The sequence below is a fragment of the Tamandua tetradactyla genome, chromosome X (assembly GCF_023851605.1).
Source record: "Tamandua tetradactyla isolate mTamTet1 chromosome X, mTamTet1.pri, whole genome shotgun sequence".
NCBI classification, from domain to species: domain Eukaryota; kingdom Metazoa; phylum Chordata; class Mammalia; order Pilosa; family Myrmecophagidae; genus Tamandua; species Tamandua tetradactyla.
In genome coordinates, this window is record NC_135353.1 from 118590235 (window position 1) to 118599774 (window position 9540).

The 9540-nt window shown below is 38.2% G+C and overlaps 1 pseudogene; it reads left to right on the forward strand.

The window, feature by feature from the left end:
• The window catches only part of LOC143672042 (cyclin-dependent kinase 16 pseudogene), a 37461-nt pseudogene extending 28164 nt beyond the window's left edge, over positions 1-9297 (forward strand).
• Positions 9298-9540: the final 243 nt, after the last annotated feature.

The window sequence follows — 9540 nt, forward strand, 5'->3', positions numbered from 1 at the left end:
TCTGAGAACATCAACTAGTTCCATTCCCCTATCCCATATTATCGACAGCCCCTTACAACATGAAAAAGTTAGAATGGCCATAGCCCAAATACCTTAAAGTATTGGAGAACGATCAATATTTATGGTGGAGTTATGTAGAGAAGGTAGGGTTTAACAAAAGTATGAATGCTGAATCATTATATTGATATTTCTTTTATTTTCCAGTATCATAGAGCAGCTAGAAGTAAAAACCTAAAATAGTAGAATTGTAACCCATACCAAATTCTGAAATCTGTTCTACAACTAATTATTGTGATGAACTTTGAAACTCATTGCTTTTTGATTATATGTTATTTTTCACAAACGAAAGAAAGAGAGAAGGAGGAGTATAACAGAAAAAATAGGATTTAACAAGTGAGTATGACTGTTGAATCATTACATTGATATTTCTTTTGGTCTCCAGTGTCTTGGAGCAGGTAGAAGAAAAAAACAAAAACTTGTGGAACTGTAACCCATACCAAACTTTAAAATCTATTCTATACCTACTTGTTAAAATATACTTGGAAATTTCTTGCTTTTTTGTATATATGTTATATTTCACAAAAACTTTAAGAAACCAATTTTATATCTTAATGAATAAGAAAAAACCCAACTTTATATTTTAATGAATAAGAAAAAATGGAGATCTAAACCAAAACTTGCTGGAGGAAAGAAATAAACATTAGTGTGGAAATAGACAAAATTTAGAAGAAAAAAGCAATAGAGAGAATTAGCAAATCCAAAAGTTGCTTCTTTATATGATCAACAAACTTGATAGGCCTTTAGGTAGATGCACCAATGGAAAGAGTTAAGACATGTTAATCAGAAGTGAAAGTGAAGATATTACTACTGACTGTATATAAATCAAAAGAATTTAAATAAGCATTATTAATAGCTGCACACCAAAAAATTAGATAACCAAAATGAAATTTAACAATTCCTAGAATCACACAAATTACTAAAACTAATTCAGGAATAAATGAAAATTCTTATTAGATATATAACAAGGAATTAAATTGAATTTGTAATCAAATCCTCCCCTCAAAAAAGCCATGGAACAAATGGCCTCACTGGCGAATTCTACCAAATGATTTGAAAAATAATTAGCACCAATCCTTTGCAAACTCATCAATAAAACAGAAGAGGAGGGAACGTATCCTAACTAATTCTGTGAGGCCTGCATTACTCTTATATGAAAGCCAAAGACAGCACAAGATAAGAAAAGTGAAGACCAATGTCCTCAATGGATACAGATTCAAAGCTCCTTAACAAAATCCCAACAAATTGAATCCAGAAACATACGTAAAAGATTTTATAGCATTATCAAAAGGGGTTTATCCCAGGAATGCAAGTTTGTTTTAACCTATGTAAATAAGTCAAGCCAAAATGCGATATAAATATAATGAAAGAACACAACCACATGACTATCACAATTGATGAAGAAAAAGTATTTGCCAAATCCCAACCCTCTTGCATAATAACACTACTCGATATTCTAGAAATAGAAGGAAATTTCAACTGCCTAGTAAAAGAGAATTTTACATTATAGTTAATGGTGAAAACGGAAAGATTTACCCCAAATATCAAGAATGAGACAAGGATGCCCACTTCCACTTGTATTAAACATTTTACTGAAAGTTCTCACTAAAACAATAGGCAAGAAAATAAATGTCATTCAAATTAGAAAAGAAGAAAAACTATCTCTTCACATATAACATGATCTTATATATAGAAAATTCTAAATAACCTACAAAAATATTACATCTAATAAATTATTTCTGAAGCTAGTAAAATTTCAGCAGTTTCATAATACAAATTCAGCACTGAAACATCAGTTGTGTTTCTATACATTAACAACGAGCAATCCACAAAAAACATTAAGAAACAATTCCATTTATGGCAGCATCAGAGTTTAAAATACTTAGGTGTAAATTTAATGAAGGAGGTTTGATGGTTAGGGTCATGTATCAATTTGGCCCAGGTGATGGTGACAGTTGTTTGGTTAAGCAAGCACTGTGAGAATTTGTTGTAGAGTTAAATCATCAGTAAGTTGATTGCTTCTGTGACTGATTTTATCTACCAACAATGAGAAGAATGCTTTCAACAGTAAGCTAAGTCTCAGCCAATCAGTTGAAGACTTATATTGAAAAATGATGATTTCAACAGTCAGAAGATAGAATTTCCATCTCTGTTTCAGCCAGCCAACTTCTCCTGGGAAACTGATTGAAACCCTCCATTGGAGTACCCAGCTTGTGAACTTCCCTATGAAATTTTGACTTTGCATCCCCAGAGACACATGTGACAATTTTTAATAAAAGTCTCATATTTAAAGATATCTCCTATCAGTTCTGTTTCCATAGACAACCCTGACTAATACAGAAATGATAGACTTTTATGCTAAAAATTACAAAATATTGCTGAAAGAAACTAAAGAAGAGCTGCATAAATGTAAAGACATCCTGTGGACATGGATTGGAAGACTTAATATTAAGATGACAATTTTCTCCAAAGTCATATACAGATTCAGTTCGATCCCTATCTATATCAAATGCTTTTTTTTATAGAAATGGAAAAGCAGATCTTAAAATGCATATATAAGTGCAAGGGGGGCATACTAGCCAAAGCAAATATGAAGAAGATTACAGTAGAGGCCCTACACTGCCTTATTTCAAAAACTACTACAATGTCATAACAATCAAACCAGTGTGTTACTGGTATAAGGATAGACAAAGATTAATGGAATACATTCAAGTATTAAAAAATAAACCCATGTATCTGTTGTGAATAAAAGAGCAATATCTTCAACAAATGGTGCTTGAATAACTAGGTATCCACTTGCAAATGAATCATTGTTAGTCATATAGTTCACTCCATAAGCAAAAATTAATTCAAAACGTATCAAACAAACATGTGCCAAAATTCTAAAATTGTTAAAAGAAAACACAGGAGTAAACCTTTATGACCTTGCATTTAGCAATGCTGTATTACATATAACCCAAAAGCATGAGCAGCAAAAGTAAAAACAGATCATTTGAACTTCACCAGTATTAAAAGATTTTGTGCTTCACAGAATACCATTAAGAGAGTGAAAAGACAACATTGAGAATGGTAGATATTATTTGAAAGCCGTATATCTGGTAAGGATCTAATTCCAGAATATATAAAGAATATGTACAACTCAAAACAGAAAGACAAATAACCAATGAAAAAATTGACAAATTTATTTAACAGTCATTTCTCCAAAGAAGATGTACAGGGGCGGGCCGCGGTGGCTCAGCGGGCAAGAGTGCTTGCCTGCCATGCCGGAGGACCCCGGTTCGATTCCCGGCCCCAGCCCATGTAAGAAACAAACAAACAAACAAAATATAATAAAAATAAAGATGTTTCCCTTTCTTCCTCCCTTCCTTCCTTCCATCCTTCCTTCCTTCTCTGTCTTTCTTTCCTTCCTTTAAAAAAAAAAAAAAAGAAGATGTACAAATGGCATATTAGCACATGAAAAGATGCTAAAAATCACTAGAAAATGCAAATTAAAACAACAATGGGTTACTACTTCATATGCATTGAGTGTTGATCATAAATTTGGAATGCTAAATAGCTTTACTAATTATCTTGATTTGCTTAAACTCCCATTTTAATCAGGAATCTACAAAGAAACAAAAAGCAACTGAGGCAGACTGACATGCTTAATATCCCTTGCAGTGCTGATAAACATCTCTTGCTGTAATAAAACAAGTCAAACTGAAGGCAGCAAGTCTACCAATCTTCACAAGATAAACCATAACCTTGCATAAATAGTCCTGCTTGTGTGGGTTGCTAATTAATGGACTATGTATGACCCAAAGGCACCCAACCCTTGCCCCTTCACAGTTCACACAGCCCATGCTTTCCTTGCAACTCATATCTTCCTTTCCTCTCCCCTCTCCATACTTCCGCATTCTCCCTTTATAAACTGCCTTCCTGAACCCAGCCCTTTTAGCACCAACTTTCTTTTAGTGCTGCTCTACACGCATGCTACTTTAGATCAATAAACTTCTTCTGTACTTTGGTTTTCAGAGTCTGTGCTTTCTGTTTTTCAGTATAACAATCTGGTGTCATAAGGGGGATATGAAGGTGGATGCCAGGACGACTCTGGGATGGCAGCTCAGAGAAAAGTGTGTTACCAGCAGGAATCTTTTGTGTTCCCTCTTCTCCGGGCTCATCTAGTTAATTTGGTGAGCTCCTCTCAGATCTTTGAACTCACTACTTTGCTGGCAGTTGAAGTCAAGTCCATTTGTAAAGGTAAAAGTTTGATTGACCCTCTGTTATGGTCTCTGTTATTTTCAGCCATCACGTAACAGAATTCTCTACTCTTTCTCTTTTTGAGCAAATAGCCTGGCAAGGCCTTTGTGGATTCATTACTGAAACACCAAGTAAGAGTTCTCTGTTTTAGTGACTCTGTTTTGTTTTGTTACAAATGGCCACTTATTATATGTATAAGAATTCTAATGTCAACAGTTGCAACTATCCTAATAAATGAGTTAAACTAACCTCTGATAAACCTAAATGTATGCAGACACAGTGGGGCTGTTTTGATCAGGCTAGACTTAATCTTTTCAAGGAAATACTTAGCCCCAAATTTAAAATTGTTTGCTGAGTGGGATGCTTTTAAAAAATACCAACAGATGAAGGTGACTCAGTCTATCGACTGATGAGCAGAAGGGCAAGCTGTAGTGTATACGGATGATGGCATATTCTGCAACTGCATAAAGGAATGAGTCATGAGGCATGCAATGACGTGAATGAACCTTGAGGACATTATGTTGAATGAAATAAGCCAGAAACAAAAGGAAAAATATTGTATGGTCTTACTAATATGAGCTAACCATAATGAGCAAACTCAGAGAATTAAATTTGTGAGGATAGGTTAGCAGGAAATAGAAAGTGGGCAGAAATTGGGGAATTGATGATTATGGGGTACAGAATATTCAATAGGGTTAATTGTAAAGGTTTGGAAATGAATAACACAATACTGTGTGATGGTAGCACAATACTGTGAGTGTAATTAAGAAAGCTGAGTGTAATGGGGTTGAAAGTGGAAGGCTAGAGTTCTGTATTTCACTAGAAGGAACGCTAGAGGATAAAAACTATGACTGTATAACTTTGCGAAACCCAGAGTGGACAATGATGGTGGTTAATTATATATAAGATATATATATATATATAACTATATATACAGTTCATGAACTATAACCAACTGTGCTGGTTTGAAATGATGTATGCACCCTAGAAAAGCCATGTTTTAATCTTAATCCCATTTTGTAAAGGCAGCCATTTGTTCTAATCCCTATTCAGTGGTGTGTGTTTGAAACTGTAATTAGATCATTTCCCTGGAGATGTTATTTAATCAAGAGTGGTTGTTTAAGCTGGATTAGGTGGAGGTGCATCTCCACCCATTTGGGTGGGTCTTGATTAGTTTATTGGAATCCTATAAAAGAGAAAACATTTTGGAGAAAGAGGAGATTCAGAGAGAGCAGAGAATGCTGTAGCACCACGAAGCAGAGAGTCTACCAGCCAGCGCTTTGGAGATGAAGAAGGAAAACGCCTCCCAGGGAGCTTCATGAAACAGGAAGCCAGGAGAGAAAGCTAGCAGTTGACACCGTGCTCACCATGTGCCCTTCCAGCTGAGAGAGAAACCGTGACTATGTTCACAATGTGCCTTCTCACTTAAGAGAGAAACCCTGAACTTCATCGGCCTTCTTGAACCAAGATATCTTTCCCCAGATGCCTTTGATTGGACATTTCTATAGACTTGTTTTAATTGGGACATTTTCTTGGCCTTAGAACTGTAAACTAGCAACTTATTAAATTCCTCTTTTTAAAAGCCATTCCGTTTCTGGTGTATTGCATTCTCGCAGCTAGCAAACTAGAACACCAACATACATCACTATTACAAGGTGCTAATAATAGGATATTATATGGGGAAAAAAATACAATTAATGTACACTAAGGTCTATAATTAACAGTAACATTGTAATATTCTTGCATTAATTGTAACAAAGGCACTATACCAAAGCTAAATGTCAATAATAGGGGGATTTAAGGGTTATGAATATATTTTTCTGAAGAAATGAGAATGTTCTCATATCGACTGTAGGGGCAAATGCATAACTATGTGATTATACCAAGAGCCATTAATTGTAGGCTTAGGATGTATTTCAGTTTGCTAAAGCTGCTAGAATGCAATATACCAGAAATATATTGGCGTTTTCAAAGGGGATTTATTAAGTTACAAATTTACAGTCCTAAGGCCATGAAAATGTCTGAATTAATGGATCCAGATAAAGATACCTTGACGCTGCAGAAAGGTGTCCTGGTTTCTCTGTTAGCTGAGGAGCACATGGCAATGTCTGCTGTCCTCTCCCAGATCCTGGTTTCAAATGGTTTTCTCAACTTCTGTTTCCAGTGGCTTTCTCTCTAAGTGTCTGTGGGTCCTCACTTAGCAGCAGACTATGGGTTTCATTCATCTCTTAGCTTAGCATCTCCAAACGTCTGTCACTGGTTTTATCTCAGCTCTCCAGCTCTGCCTATGCTTTCTGCCTTTTATTCTTGTCATATAGAGCTCCAATAAAAAGGATTAAGAACCACATGAATTGGGTATGTCACATCTACATGGAAACAATCTAATCAAAAGGTCCTACCCAACAATAGGTTTGTACCCAGAAGATTGGATTAAAAGAACATGGCTTTTCTGGAGTACATAACAGATTCAAACCATACAGGATGATGGACTGTATGGTGTATGAATAAAACTGTTTTTTTTTTAAACTATTTATACAAAATTCAAAGCAGCACTGTTCACAATAGCCAACAGGTGGAAACAACCAAAATATCCATCAGCTGATAAATGGATAAGCAATATGTTGTATATCTATACAATAGAATGTTATTCAACTTAAATAGGAATGAAATATTGATACAGGCTACAACATGGATGAGCATCATGCTTTGTAAGGGAAGCCTGAAACAAAATGCCATATACTGTATGATTTTCATTATATGAAATATCCCCAATTAGACAAATCCACAAAACAGAAAGTACATTAGTCTTTACCAAGGGCTTGGGGGAGAGGAGAATAGCACGTGATTGCTAATGGGTTTGAGATTCCTTTTGGGGGTGAAGAAAATGCTCTGATAGATAAAGGTGATGGTTGTCCAACATTTTTAATGCACTAAAACCTTTGAATTCTAATACTTTAAAGTTGTTGAAGTGGTGAATTTTATGTTATATGTATTTTCTTCAATTAAAAGAAAAGAAAGCCAGAGACCAATATGCCTTATGAAGGTAGAAACAAATACATTCAGTGAAATAGTAGCAAACCTAATACAGTCACATACAAAAAGGATTATATACCATGACCATATAAAAGTTATACCAGGGATGCAGGCCTGATTCAACATATGAAAATGTACCAATGTAATACACCATATTAAAATCAAGGACAAAACCATATGATCATATCAATTGACACTGAAAAAGCATTAAATGAAAGCTAATACTCTTTTATGATAAACACTAGAGAAATTAAGAATAGTGAGTGCACGGCGCATCTGGTGGCAATTAGGCTTTTGACTATTGGACGCTGGTATTCACTGGGTCTCCCAGAGCACCTGGACTTGAGCAGGCACCAGTGAGCCAGGGGCATTGCCCATAGTGGCCAAACTCATGTCTAGCTGAGCTGGACATCGCCTCTACCTCAGCCACCACCTCCCTGCCTCCTCTTCAGCTGGTGTTGGCCAGGGCCCAGAAGCCATGGCTGAAGACTACTGGGACAGGTGCCTGAAACAAGCAAGAGGAGAACGATGAGGCCACGTGACCTCCTTCGCTGAGGTTGCACATGCGCCCCTGCCAGTCACCATGGATCGGATGAAGAAGATCAAATGGCCAGCTGTCACTGACACTCAGAGTGGCTCAAGGTATAGACAAGACCAGTGGTGCCCCTGATTAGACAGGTCTGAGCAAGACTAGTGGAGGCAGTGACCCTGGAGTGTCCTCCACATGTGCTGCCCCTGGTGAGTCTTGCTCTGGATAGGACCCACTCACCTGTGTACCAGAGATTGTGTACAAGGACTTGAAGATGGGGTCTGATAAGGAGAGTGACCAAGCTTCAGCTACATCCACAGGTAAGGTGCACATATGCAACCATTCACGAGGCAAGATCTCCACGGAGCACATCAACATGCATGTTTGACTACCAGCAGACATCCTGCTGCCTGAGAAGCTGATCCTTAATAGCCCCATCTTCAACAACCCATCAGCTGCCACCTCCACCATGTCAGCCTGTCTGAGATTGGCTTTGGCAAACTAGAGACCTACATCAAACTGGACAAGCTGGGTGAGGGACCTATGCCACTGTCTACAAAGGCAAAAACAAGTTAACAGACAACCTTGTGGCACTCAAGGAGATCAGGTCAGAACATGAGGAGAGGGCACCCTGCACCCCCATCAGGGAAATGTCCTTCTCAAAGATCTCAAAGATACCAACATCATCATGCTACACAATATTATCCACATGGAGAAGTTCCTCACCCTTGTCTTCGAGTACCTGGTCAAGGACCTGAAGCAGTACCTAGATGACTGTGGGAACATCAACATGCACAACATGAAAATGTTCCTGTTTCAGCTGCTCTGTGGTCTGGCCTACTGCCCTCAGCAGAAAGTGCTACACAGAGACCTCATGCCCCAGAACCTGTTCATTGATGAGACAAAAGAGCTCAAACTGGATGACTTTGGCTTCAAGCCAATCCCAACAAAGACATACTGTAATGAGATGGTGACGCTGTGGTACCAATCCCCTGAAATTTTGCTTGGGTCCATGGACAGATTGACATGTAGGCTGTAGGCTGTATCTTCTGTGAGATGGCCACAAGCCAGCCCCACTTCCCAGGCTCCACAGTGGAGGAACAGCTGCACTTCATCTTCTATATCTTGGGAACCTAAAGTGAGGAGACATGGCCAGGAGTCTTGTCCAATGAGGAGTTCAAGACAAACAACTACTCTGAGTACTGAGCCGAGGCCCTTTTGAGCCATATCCCCCAATTTGACAGTGACAGAGCTGATCACCTCACCAAGCTGCTGCAGGTGGATGGAGGATCTCAGTTCCATTTCTGCATAGGATGCCATGAAACATTCATTCTTTCAGATTCTGGAGGAGTGGACCCCACAAATTTCTTGACACTACTTCCATATTTGCATTAAAGGAGATACAGCTACAAAAGGAAGCCAGCCTTCAGTCTTTGTAGATGCCTGACTCAGGCAAGCCAGCTTTTTGTGTGGTGGACACCAAGCTCTAAGCCACAGACCCCAGACCCTAGCAGGCAGCATCGAGAGAGCAGCCCCCAACTACATTCCCCCTGCTTGCTGCCTGCCTACTGCCTAGCCTATGCTGACCTGCCTACATGTTCCTTGTTGCCTGCCTGAACACCTGACCATTGGCCTGTTTGCTGGGTGCTAACAAAGATCTCATACTCCTTTGCCAAAAAGAA